Consider the following 14,235-nt stretch of genomic DNA (forward strand, 5'->3'; position numbering starts at 1 on the left):
GAAAGAGAAAAAGAAAAAAGAAGAGGGAAAAAGGAGAAAGATCTTTTTCAATAAAAGTTCCAGTATTAATAACTCTGGTGTTAATCATTCAGTAGCCAGTCCTTGTTGGTATTTGAGTAGTAGCTTTCTTTTTGTCTCATGAGAGGGAAAAAAACAATAATAATAATGAAAAAAGAAAAAATAATTTAAAAAAAGGGAAAAGACATATAAAACTATAAAAAATTAAAATTTCAGGTCCAGAAACAATGATGTATCAGTCTTAGTAGTTCTGGTATTTGTCCTTCAGCATCCAGATCTGGTTTTGGTATTTAAGCATTAGCACTGTCATTGTCTTGCCAGGTGGTTGAGTGAAGAGACAGCTTTATGAATGACTATCAGCCCTGTTTCAGGCTGTGGCTCATCTGCCACCTGCTTCCTGTAGGCTGCTGTTGAAGACATTATTTCTAAAAGTTTGCTTGGGGGAGCTGTCACACCCACCTTCTCTGGCAGGCTTTGTTTATTTAATGTTTGCTAGGGCGGCCCATCCCCCCTACTCCAGTGTGCTCAAGGTACCCTGCCCTCTTTGCTACATGTCCTTTTCAGTTCCTTGCTTATGGGTCAGTTTTTTTCTCCCAGAACATGGGTCAGACTGTCCAGGGGGCTATGCTGGTTTATCCCAAGGGTGGCTGTGGGGATCCCCTGTTCCACTTATTTGCTCACCTGTTGGTCTGTGTCTCCCAAGAATGTTATGAACTTGTGGTGCAGGAGCCCTCCTGTATTTTCCATGTAAGGTGGCATGGAGAAGCTATGTGTGGGCTGGGGGTTCAGGGTATCAGAATTGTGCTTCTTTTGGTGGTTTTTCAGGCCAGGTGTGTCTCCAGCATCTCAACAAGCCTTTTGCTTTACAGAGCTCATGCTATCTGTGTCCTCTGTCTAGTTGCCATCTTCTATCTTCTAAGGAGTTTTGATTCTGTTTTTCTTGTGGTATTTATATACACTAGAATTTTCTGAATCCACAAAGAAAAATGAAATTTTTCCATTGGCAGGTAAATGGATAGAACTGGAGAACATCATCTTGAATGAAGTTAGCTAGATTCAGAAGGCCAAAAGCCATATGTTTTCTCTCATCTGTGGAATAAAGACCTAATAGAAATGCAAGTAATATTATGAAAAACATGTCATGGTAAACAGAGATCAAATATGAGAGCTTTCTAAACATTCATGCAGAAATAAGTTTTGAACAGAATAACAAAAAGATATTTTAGAAATATCTAATTTGTATTCTATTTAACTTTTCTCCTATTTGTATTATAAATTTCTGTAAGCAATCTTCTATTACAAGTTTTCAAACCAAATTGGTATGACAACTTTATGGAAGTGCTGATTTCCCTCCATTTCTTTTCAAAGAATCAGCTTTTTGTTTCATTGATTATTTGTATGTTTTTCTTTGTTTGTTTGTTTCTATTTCATTGATTTCAGTCCTTATGTAATTATTTCTTTCCTTCTTCTTGTTTTGAGATTTGCTTGTTCTTATCTTTCTAGTAGTTTGAGCTGAGTATTAGATCATTGTTTTGAGATCTTTCTGTCCTTTTAATATATGCACTCATGGCTGTATACTTTCCTCTTAGGACTGCCTTTGCTGTATCCCTTAGCTTCTGGTAGTTTGTATTTTCATTTTCATTTGCTTCCAAGAACATTTTAATTTCCTCTTTTATTTCATCAATGGCCCACTGCTCATTAATCAATGTGTTGTTCAGCTTCAAATTAGTTGCATGTTTTTTACTGCTGGTTTTCTTGTTGATTTCTCACAGTGAGTTTTATTGATGCCATCATTTCAAGAATATATTATTGATTGTCCCTTTTTCCCAATTGGTTGTGTGTAGTTTCCTTCTCATTATGACTTCTTCAAAATTACTTATTTATTACCATGTTCATATTAATGGATTTTCTACTGTCTTATCTGAGTTGCCATATTCTTAGTGTTTTCTTATGAGATTCAAATTATCTGTATGAATATGGTTAATATCTTGGTTTAGACCCAATCTGGCTTATGGAATGGTAGACTCCATTATTTAGTCTTTCATCATTTGGTCTGAAGATACTACCATTTTTACAGTTTCTATGGTATCCTTTGTGTATACAGAGTTGAAAGCCAATTTAAGATTAAATTTTGATCCTTTCTAAGATACATGTTTCCTTTGGGTGCTGCTAGTAGTTTTTAATTTTTTCCCTTTTTTAAGATAGGTACAATGGAATGTATATAGTTTGCAGCAAATTTTTTCCATTACTTTTGGTCTACTTGATAGTATTGATTAATTTATAGCAACACATTACTTTTTTCTTCTGTGCAATAGTTAATCTAATACACAGTACATATAATTAAAAGATTGACATGTGAATGATGTTATTTTTAGATACATCATGTTTTTCCTTGTTTGATCATAATACATGTGCCTAAACAGTAGAATGTACTTTGAGTCATTTATTTTTCAAATTATGTCTCTCTTATGGACATATTTTCTTTGATGGAATATTTGTGGTGCAGGTAACATAAGACCATCCCGATATTCTTTGACATTGAGTTGTAAGAAACTTCCTCTAAATTATATATTGTCCTGGTACAATTAATGTACAGTATTTAAGGGTAAAGTGAAATCACTATAATAATTTACCATTTCCACAGTCACTTTTTTATACCTTAAAGATTTCAGTTGCAATTTTTATTGATCGTAGAATCTTGATAGTCTCAGAAGGTACATTTTGACACACAAATAAAATTTCTTCATGATTACTCTGTTATATTTAGAGTAATTTAAAAATAATTACCTTTAATTATTACTTTTTCTATATTTTGGAATTGTTTTTGTTATTTCAGTGCTCTCATGCACATTTCTCAATATGTTATCAATTCATTCAAATTAGTGATAGTTTCACTTCTTTTATCAAAGAAAAATTCAATGATTAATATATGACAACAGTTTTCCTTTGAATTTATCAGTACATTTGTGTTAGCCTTTGGGTAAAGAGTTAATATCTTGGGCCACGACAAATCTTTCAGTTGGAACATGTCCTCAAATTCTTTGTAGGTTTCTTGGTAAATTGACTGAATTTCTCAATTTCTGTAATATCCCAACCACTCACATGCACACTGTTGATAAAAACCAGGTAATAAATACCTAATTATTTACCTCTGAACTCATTTTTTCCATTGGTTATGCTGAATGGATTTTAATTAAATCTTCTATGAAAATTTAATTGTACTATCCTTAGGTATTGGAATATAATTTAAATAATTATTTGAATATGTAATATGAATATGCATTCATTTAGAATGCACAGCCTATGGTTCATTAACCTCCAGTTGCTCATATGTAATTTTCTTTCTAGTATGTCTGCTTTGAAATGAGTAATATCTTACTTTTCTCAAGGTACAATATTTCTAATGTAATTTATATATTTATGTGGAATAAAACAATGAACTTGTGATTGTTTTAAGTAGGTGAATAGAAAAAAGGGGAAGATTTGGTGGAGCAAGACAAACTAAGGCACATTCTAAGCATGTATGGAAATGTTATAATGTTTATTTTTGCCACTGCACATATTTTATTTTCTTCTCTGTTTAATCTTCATATGTTCCTTTGTAAATAAAGAAATGTGTTTAGGGAAGGACTTTGCTTTTAAATGTATATATCCTGTTGTGGTAAAATTTACTTAGAGTGAAATTTCCTGGCACAGGTATCATGTGGCCTGCTTGATTTTCTCTCCATTGTGATGTCTCAAACATCCATGAAAATCATTGTTGTCCTGATAAACTTCATGAACATAGTGTTTAGCACCCAGATAAACACCCTGTAATAGTTTCTTTTCCATGGAGTACAGTTTTGTTACACTTTCTGAAGTACTATGATATTTTGAGTTCATCCTAGATGAACTAATTGGTATTTCTAGTGGAAAACACTTTGATTTAGGGATAAACATTCTTCACAATTATTCTGACATGTGAAGAGAAAAATGTTGTCTAAGTGTCTCTGGACAGTTTTTGGACTTGTTTTCATAATGGTTCATACAACAGTACTGTCATGCACACTTCTCAATAGAGTACTGCTCCATCAACTTACTGATTTTTTTAACCTCATTTACCACAAAATAATTTATAACTTAATGTTTGAAAGCATTATTTTTTTATTTCTTGGTACATTTTTTTCACCATTGTAAAAATTTACTATACTAGGCCTGGCGTTTTCTTATATTTGGATCATGTTCTCAACTTCTTAGGAGATTTTCTTGCGAGTTCTTTGAGTTCCTTAAACTCGCAATAAAATTATTTCTTCTTTTTCCTAAACTGTTGCTGGGTTTAAGTTTTCCTTTATGAAAGTTGCCATAGAGAATATCTATGTTGCACCATCTTTATCTTGTGACTTATTTTGTGTTTTTTGTACTGTTAATTAATGTATTTCACTGAATTTTTTTCTTCTCTAAATATGCAGTGGTAAATTTTAAAATTTTTCTCCCATATATATTTTATGTTATTTTGTGACTTCCCAAATTTCAATTATTTATTTTCCAATCTCCATATAGTTTTCCTCTACAAAAATGTATTATGAGGAGCTTATTTTTGAGTCACATCTTCTACTATGTGTATCAGATAAGATGTGACCATCCTAATTTTCTTATTCATTGTAATGTCAGAAGATCCTGTAAATTTCAAGATGCCCTAGTGATATTCATATGCATAGTGTATAGCAGCTACCTGAAACTATGCCAATATGTAACCTCTTCTAAGAAACATTCTGTTCAAACTTCCTACATTTATAGGTAATTTTGTATTGAGCCTTACTTTTTAAAATTACAAGAGCAAACATCTAGATTTGATATAAACTTTCATCATGGTTGTTCTGATGTATTGAGTATAATTTTTATCACTAAGTCTTCTGTTATTTTTCCTGTTTTATATTTGATACTGTACTTTTTTTCTACTATACTCTTATGCAAATTCCTCAATATACTCTTACTCCATCCAACTTACTGATTTTTAGAAATAATTTAAAGGAGGAGCAATCATGAGGCACATATCCACAAAATACCTAAATCAAAATAGAAACTGAATATTATAAAATTTTGTCACTTCAAAAGATATTAGAGACAATTTGCTGATATAAAAGTACATTACTGCATGGCATTTTTGTTTTACTAATTTGTTCCTTTATCCCTGTTGTGAAATGAAGAATGATAGTGTTAATATATGTGCTATGTAGTAGCATTTATTACAAACCTTTATAAAATTTACTTGGTTGGCTAATGAATATACAGGTAAAGTACAGTTTATAGTTATGTTTAGTGTCTCCCCATCTTTCTTAGCTATCTGGAATTCATGAAATGAAATGAAAACTGCTCATTTTTTGTAGGTTAGAAACAGCCTGCAGTTTTATCCTTAGGCAACCACTATAAAAAATGCAATATATTCAAACTATTCTAAAATATCCAGAACATGATTTATATTTTGCAATCAACACAATAATTCTTTCCTAAAATAGATAAGATATTAACACATATCACTTAAATTTAGAAGAAGAAATTTGATATTTTAAAAATGTGTGCAAAATTACAAAAGTTTTAATAAAATCATACATGTAGAAAAAAGAAATTAACATAAAAACCTAAAAGCCAGTTATACTGAAATAAAATACTGTTTGATTCAAATTATTATTCACTGAAGAAGTAGCACAATAATTTTCTAGAACAACATGAATGTCTATGAGTATAAAATTCTAGGGCTCAAATACGTTACAATGGAATTGATAGTAATCACACAAAGTGTTGCTTTGCCTATTAGCCATTATGTAGCTTAACAAGATGAGTTAGAGCTATGATATTTATTTTTTATCACATACAAAATGTTTCTCTTCACTTTAGTTAAATAGCACAGTCATTACATCTTTGATCACATCATGATTTCTCCCTTATTATCTGAAAGGTTTTGTTTCTTTAATTTTTGTCCGTACATTTCTATGAGAAATGTGGTGAAAATTCATTGAACATCTCTTCAAAAACTCAGGGGATTTCATTGAAAATTCACTGAGATCCTGTTTCCAAGGTGTCTTTCTCACCTTTATATTCACTGTCAAGACAATTCAATTTAGAACATCTTGTTAATTCACATTTCCACTCAGTTTTTGGCTTTGGATATGCTCATAGGATTTTCTTTATGCAAATCTGAGTATATTTTATTTAGGCATTGTCATTTCCTTTAATAATTTTTCAAGCATGTGGCAGTGACTATTTTGTATTCACTTTCTATATTCTTCTGTCTTTTTTAGAAAGTATGGGTAATAGATTTTTTTTTCTTTTTTTGATGAATAGTTGCTTTCTTTCCACTATCTTGTTCAAAAGTGGTAATTTATTAACATTTCTATACCAATATATTTCACTTTTCTAGTATCACTTCATAATGGCTCCCTTTCCTCAGTGCTTGATGATTATATTTTCTTCCTCTAATTCATTAGCAAAATTACTTCATTTTTAACAATATCATACCAATGATTTGCTTGCAAATCAAGTTGTTGATTTTATACTTATTTTAATACCATATTATTATTGTAATAGGGGCACATTGTGACATTTAGTAAAATTTTTCACAATATACAATACTTGAAATCACCCCTCCATCATTCTCCTTTATTTCTTCCTATCCCCATTCCTTGAATTGTTTCAGTACAACTAATTTTTCCACTTCTTATTTGAATACATAGTGTTTTCCTACATTCAACCTCCTACACCCTTTTCTTATACTGTCCTGCCTCCCACTGATACCAACTCCCAGATAATACTTGTTTTACCTTCCTTTCCTGTTTTTGAAAAAAATGCATTTATGAGTGCTTAAGATAGCTATACAGGGAGTTTCATTCTGACATTTCCCTATGTATGTGTATTATAATCTGAATTGGTTCACACATTCTGTTTTTCTACCTTAGTCCACTTATTATGATGATTCCAATAAGTATAAAATTATATACTCTTTCTTCCCAACTATACATCTGACAAGGGATTAATAACAGGTAGCTCGTAAAACAAAATCTCCCCTAAAAATCAGCTACCCAATGAAGAAATGACCAAATGAACTGAGATCTCTTTCAAAAGAACAAGTCGAAGTGGCCAAATAACACATGAAGAAATGCTCAGCATTCCGGTCATAAAGGAAATGCAAATCAAAGATTCCACCTCACTCGTGTTAAACTGGCTATCATCAAGAACACAAACAACAACAAATGTTTGCAAGGATGTGAGGAAAAAGGAACCCTCATACACCGTTGGTGGGAATGTAAGCTAATACAATCACTATGGAAAACAATAGGGAGTTGCCTCAAGAAACTAAAAATAGGATTGCCATATTTTGCTCCAATACCACTCTTAGGGATATACCCAAAGGAATGTAAGTCAGAATACAATAGACTCTTGCACACTGATATTTATTGCAGCAATGTTCACAGTAGCCAAGCTATAGAAACAGCCAAAATGCTCTAAAACTGAGGAATGAATTAAGAAGGTTATATATATGAATTAAGAAAATGTGTGTGGGGGGTGTTGTATTCATTAGGAAGAATGAAACCACTTAGTTTGAACATAAATGGATGTAGTTGGAGGACATCATTTTAAGTGAAATAGTCCTTGTTAATAAAGAAAAAAAGTGATTATTTCTCTTATATGTGAGAAAAAATCATGATTCAAATGCAAGAAATATTATGAAAATTGGGTTAAGTGAAGGGGTGGTAACTAATGGAAGAGGGAGGCTAAGTGAAGGAAGTTAAGAAGGTGAATATAGTTGATGTACTTTCCATAAAGGAATGAATATAGAATTTACATGAATGTATTTTGTAAATATATCTGAGTGATTATTTTCTTTCTAATTTTTTTCTTTAAATTTTAGTAAATAACTTTGAACGTGTTTCTTATCATTGTCTTTACACATTCTATCACTTTAAATGCAATGTTTCTTTTTGCCCTCTTCATTGTGAGGTCTGGATCTTTTATTTTCTGTGATTTCCTGAGAGTTTTGCTACACATTGCAAAAAACCAAAGATAAAATAGAATGCATGTGTTTCTAGCATTTTGATTAATTAAGTGATTATTTCACTAGAACTGCAGTAGTCAATATTTTCATTTACACCTTACATAAAAATTTAATGTTGTTTTTTCTTTACTTCAAAGTTTTTTCTATGTTCTCTGTTTAATCTCAATATAACTTTTCTAAACCATGGAATGAATTTTGTGCATACATTACAACTTAAATTATGTGTTCTACTTTGTGAAGACTTACTTAGAATCTTATAATTAAACAAATATCCTGAAGTCATGTTAAATTTCTTTGTCAGTGAGAAGTCAGAAAGTTCACAGTAATTCTTTATTTTTCTGGAAATCATATTCTACACAGTGTTTGGAAGCCACCTGAAACCATCCCAATTATTGACATTGTAATGTAAAAATGTTTGTATACTTTCTAGATTTCTTTGGCATAGCATTCGTTCTGGCTTCTTATAAATTGTAAGGCAAAATTTAGGTTTTACATATAAACTTCTTTCCTGATTTTTCTCCTAGGTATCGGTTAATTTTTATGATACCTGTATTCTGTTTTATTTCTGTGGTTCTGAATTTATTTTTCAAATTTTATGTAAGTATTCTCATGCACAATTCTCAATAAATTATTGCTTCATCACTGATATTTTATGTTTCAATACATGGTAATTTATAACTGAAAAAACTATCAACTTGTGTGTATATTTCTGTCAGCTCTTAGGGGAATGTTTAGTGTCTTAGAACATCCACCAAACCTGTTGAGATTTCTCTGTGAATTATCTCTGTTCCTACAAATCTAATACATTCTGGCCATTGGAAAAAAATCTAGTTACATACAAAATACATATAAATAGGGCAGAAAATATAGATGCCATAAACAACATACACTCTATAGCAGCTTATGGAAGACATGGATAAATTCAAAACCAGTACCAATCCAGAAAAGAAAAAAAAAACTTGTTTTATTAATTGAAAAGTTCTAAGAGTACCTGAAGTTCTTACATTTCCTCGTCACCTTCTTTAACACTATGATTAAGAGTAAAGATATGCCTATCTGATAATTCACATTTATTTCTGTGATAATATTTTAGTGATTGGATTTTAAGTAGATTCTTTGCCTTGTGAGTATTTGACTGGATATTTCCATATTGCCAGTTTTCTATCACACTTACTCAGACTTTTGGAAGGGACTGTTTTTTCATTTCCACAAGAAACTCTTTACTTCTTCTTAAAATGCATTGGTAAGTGTTCCATTTCAGTGCTCCTTCACACTGTCCATCAATTTTGATTTCTTGCCCTTTATTCAAACTCTATAGCCCTCCTCGAATATATACTTTGCACTTTAATCACTGAATGTTATTTTTCTTTTTATTTTGCCCCTAAATTGCTATTACTCTCTGGTGATTCTTTGATACTGTAGGCTAGGTCCATCTGAGCACTTTGAGCATGTGATGTTAGTTTTTTGGCTTTTTCCTCATGAGGTTGAAATGTTCCTTAAAACATTAATTTTCCTAGACAAATTAATCTATCAGTATCTTCAGTGTTGGAATCTATTTTCAGTGTGATTGTGTCCCTTTTACTGGCAAAACATTTTTCTTTCTTCTGGATGGTACTTAATTCATTTTTTCCTTTTACCTGGAAGATGTAGTAGAGTATATCTATGTCTGAGAAATTTTATGGATATTTTGGTGGTGTTTGAATGTATTCTGAATATTTTTTATCTTTTAATTTGAAAATACACTGTTCTATTTATACCTTATATATAATTAAGCATATCAAACTTCAGCTTGAACAATTTCATTTTTTCTCTCTTTAACAATACATTTTCCTTAATTGTTGAATGCATTTTGGCCCCTCCTTCCATAGTGATCTTGTGGTCAACATTATTATTATTTCCAGTCTGATGCTACATACTTCGTTTTATATTTTCCTGGATGCCTTCATATAAACAGAATGTAAGGGACTGCTTAATCCCCTGTAATACTTCACCTTTACATGTTAATGAACTTTTTACATTTCTTAAATATTTATTTTGTATTAAATTGGTGCTGCCATGTGCCTAAGCTGACTTGAAACTGACTTGTTTCCAACCAACTGAATCTCCATCCCCACCAGGTGAGCATGACACATCTCCTTTAGAGGGAACCACAGACTCTAGCAGAGCAAGTTGACAGTTCACCCCACCCTGAACAAAACTGGTTGCCAAAAATTGAAGGGACTTTTCCCTTCTGCCTGAAATGGGAGGGGCAGAATGCTGATCTGAATTAGTGCATGTTTGTGTGGGGTGACTGAGCAGCACTCTAGTGAAAACAACACATTGCACTGCCTTGGAGAAACTGGAAGAGAGCTGAAACTCAATCCTTCAAGGGAAAATCTCAATTCTATGTCACATACCTGCCCTGTGGATGAAAGGGGCTGGCAACTGTACAAATAACATCTCCTCACAGGACAAATTCTGAGAATCTGCCTGCACCAGAGGGCACATCACACCAAGGGAAGCCTGGATTCAAACATCCTGAGTGAGGTGCCCACAAAGCTGTGTGATAGGCATCCATTGCCTGGTAGTCCAGTATACCAATCTAGAAAAGAGATAAAGTCAAGCTAAAATCTCCTGTGAAAATGTCAGCACCTGAATTTGAAATGAGAGGAAAGAGTTGAAACACTCATTGAATTCATATTTTCATACATATGTATAATATATACATTTATAAACAGTATTTTTAATTTTTTTATTTTTTCTTCCACTTTATTGTTACCTACTTCCCCTTTCATTATGCCCAATCACCAATTCACTTAGCACACTACTGTCTGACTTTCTTTTTTCACCCCCAATTTTTCTCTTCTCTTTTCTCATACTTCCTTTCTTCTCATTACCTTCCTCTCCTCCCCCATTTCTCCTCACTACCTCAACCTCCTTATCACTCACCACCCCACCCACTGAATATTCTGTTATATCAACTTTATATGTTAACCCATCTTTCTAATCCCTCAACAATCTCTGACAATAGCACCCACCCCCACAATGAGTGAACTATACCTTAATACAAATTAGGAACTTATTATCATATTGCTCCTACATGTTACATACCTTCCCATTATTCAATCCGCCTTTTATGCCACCTCACGTAATGCTGCCTTTTAAATGATGTATCTATCTCTATCCAAACAATGTTTATTTACCCAATTCCCACTGCCTATAGATAATATCATTAAGTGCCTCTCTATATGTTATGTAAATAACTGGTCCATCATTGAATCAGTGAATTTGTTATTCCTAACTTATAACTCCAGGTCAGGGAACAGAAATAGCACATCAACCTAGTTAGTAAAAAGCCAGTCACCACAGTAATTAAGTCAAGGGAAAGATAACAGATGATGCAATCCCCTCCCCAAGTAGTCAATCAATCAAATAGGAGCATGGCACACCACAGAAAAATAGGCAGAAGGAAGGGGAATTCAACCCCTCAAAAAATCTTGTACTTAACCCTCCCCACAAAAAAATCTACCAAAAAACTCTTAGATATCATAAACAGTTTCACCAAAGTAGTAGAATACAAAATCAACTTACAAAAGTCAGGTTACAGATTTCCTATATTCTAGAAAAGAAGACAAAAAAGTAAGAAGTCATAAACCAAAAACCTACAGCTGTATGACTAATAATGAAAGTATAATTCCTATATCTAAATAAAATATTCCAAATTTTCACACGAAAATGACATGATTAAACTCTAGTCAGCATCCTCATAGGCAAAAACTGAAGAAATTTACTTATTAAGGTGTTATATGAATTATTAGATTGCACATGAAGGTGACTAGACCATGTCAGAATTTGAGGAATGATCTCACAAAGGCATCTATTAAGAAACCTTAAAAGCAAGAAGACCATGGAGTGATGTATTTTGGACAAGGAAAGAAAACCATTTCAGCCCTAGGATACTGTGCCCAAAAAGCTATCATTCAAAATTGAATGAGGATTAAAATTCTTCCACAATGAACAGAAGCTAAAAAATATGTGATAACTAAACCACCACTACAGAATATCCTAAAAGGAGTGCTAAACAGAGAAGATGAAAACAATCATAGGCATGAAAGTATTCCTTGTCAATCCTCAAGAGAAGACCAGAAAGTTGTCATAGAGTAGCATAGAATTAATTACACACAAAAATACCTTTACACAACAAAACAATCAAATGGTAGGAATCACCACATATCTCACAATATTAACACTGAATGTTAATGGATTAAATTCTGCCATCAAAAGGCAGTGATGGGAAAATTTACTTAAAAGGAAGACCCAATAATGTGTTGTTTACACGAATCCCACCTTAATGACAGAAACAGTGTCTTAAGGTGATAGCATAGAAGAAGATTTATCAAGTTAATAATCCCTGAAAACAGGCAAGAGCAGCAATATTTATACCAAATAAAGGAGTCTTCAAACATAAATTAGTCAGAAGAGACAAAGAATATTACTTCATAGCAATAAAAGAAGCAATACAATCGAGAAAATAGTAATTATTTACTTACATGTACTAAAAACTAGTGCAACAACTTCATTAAAAATACACTCCTGGACATAAAGACACAGACCCCAATATAGTGCTGCTGAAACATTTAATACTCCTCTATCACCTATACATAGATCATCCAGAGAAAAGAAACCAACAAAGAAATTGTAGAATTGAATGACAACCCAGATCTAATGGACCTGACAGATATTTACAGAGTATTCCATTCTAGAACAGCCTAATATACATTCTTCTCAGCAGCTGCTGGAATATTCTCAAAAATAGATCATATTTTAGCTCACAAAGCAATTCTTAACAAATACTAAAAAATTTAAATAACCCCATCCATAATGAATAACCATAATGAAATAATATTAAAACTCAACAACAAAAGAAACAGCAGAAAATACTCAAATAACTAGAGGCTGAACAACATATTGGTCCATGATGAGTGTGCCATTGAAAAATAAGTGAAGAAATTAAAAAGTTCCTAAAACTCAATGAGAATCAAAGAACACCCTATCAGAACCTAAAAGACACAGCAAGGTAGTCCTAAGCCATGAGAACATATGTTAAAAACACAGAAATATCTCAAATAAATTACCTCATGCTAAATCTTGAACTTCTGCAATATCATGAACAAGTTTAACCCAAAATGATCAGAAGGAGATAAATAACAAAAACAAGGGCCAAAATCAACAAAATTAAGACAAAAAATCCATAGAATCAATGAAACAAAAATCTGGTTCTTTGAAAAGATAAATAAGATTTAAAAGCCCCAGAAAATCTGACTAAAAAGAAGAGGGAAAAGATACAAATTAAAAAAAAATTTCTTCTTTCTATAAAAAAATTAGAAATGAAAAAGCAGAAGATAAAAACTAACACCAAAGAAATCCAGGGAATTATCAGGAACCAATTTGAAAACCTGTATTCAAATAAATTGAAAATTCTGGAAGAAATGGACAAATTTCTAGATACATATGATCATACAAAACTGAACCAAAAGTATATTAATAACCTTAACAGATCTAGCTATAGCATACAATGAAATTGAAGCAGCAATAAATTATTTCCCAAAAAAGAAAAGTGAGGCTATGATCGTTTCACTGCTAAATTCTATCAGACTTTTAAATATGATTTACTACCCACACTCCTCAAATTTTCCTCTAAATAAAAATGGAAGGAAAGCCTTAGAGGTGGCAGGGGAAATAGTGAACAGAATTAATTAAATGAAAAGGAGAGAGTGGCTTTCTCTCTGAATTTCAGAACTATCCTTTGTCTCGATTTCCTAATTAGCATTCAATTCTTGTATCCCAGGCCTCTTGTTTTCATGTTGATAAGATATCTGCTATGAATCTCTACTTTTGTGTTGGCTTAGAAGTGGGTGTTGACATATCAAGATCAATGGGTTGCTGAGATTTTGTTTTCTCTACAATAAACTTCAACTGCATAAAATCGGGTAAAAACATAATCTTTGGACCTTGACACCCAGTCCCCATTGTACCATGCAGGATCCTTTCACTTGTTCATTTAATTTGATTTTATTTTTAATTATAAGATCAATGCATGTAAACATACATGTCAATTCAAAAACTAGATCAATAGTTTTAAATTTTAGAATTCATCAGAATCATCTGGAAAGCTTTTAAAACTCAGACTGATGGGCCTCATCTTTGAT

This window comes from Castor canadensis, chromosome 13, assembly GCF_047511655.1.
Source record: "Castor canadensis chromosome 13, mCasCan1.hap1v2, whole genome shotgun sequence".
NCBI classification, from domain to species: domain Eukaryota; kingdom Metazoa; phylum Chordata; class Mammalia; order Rodentia; family Castoridae; genus Castor; species Castor canadensis.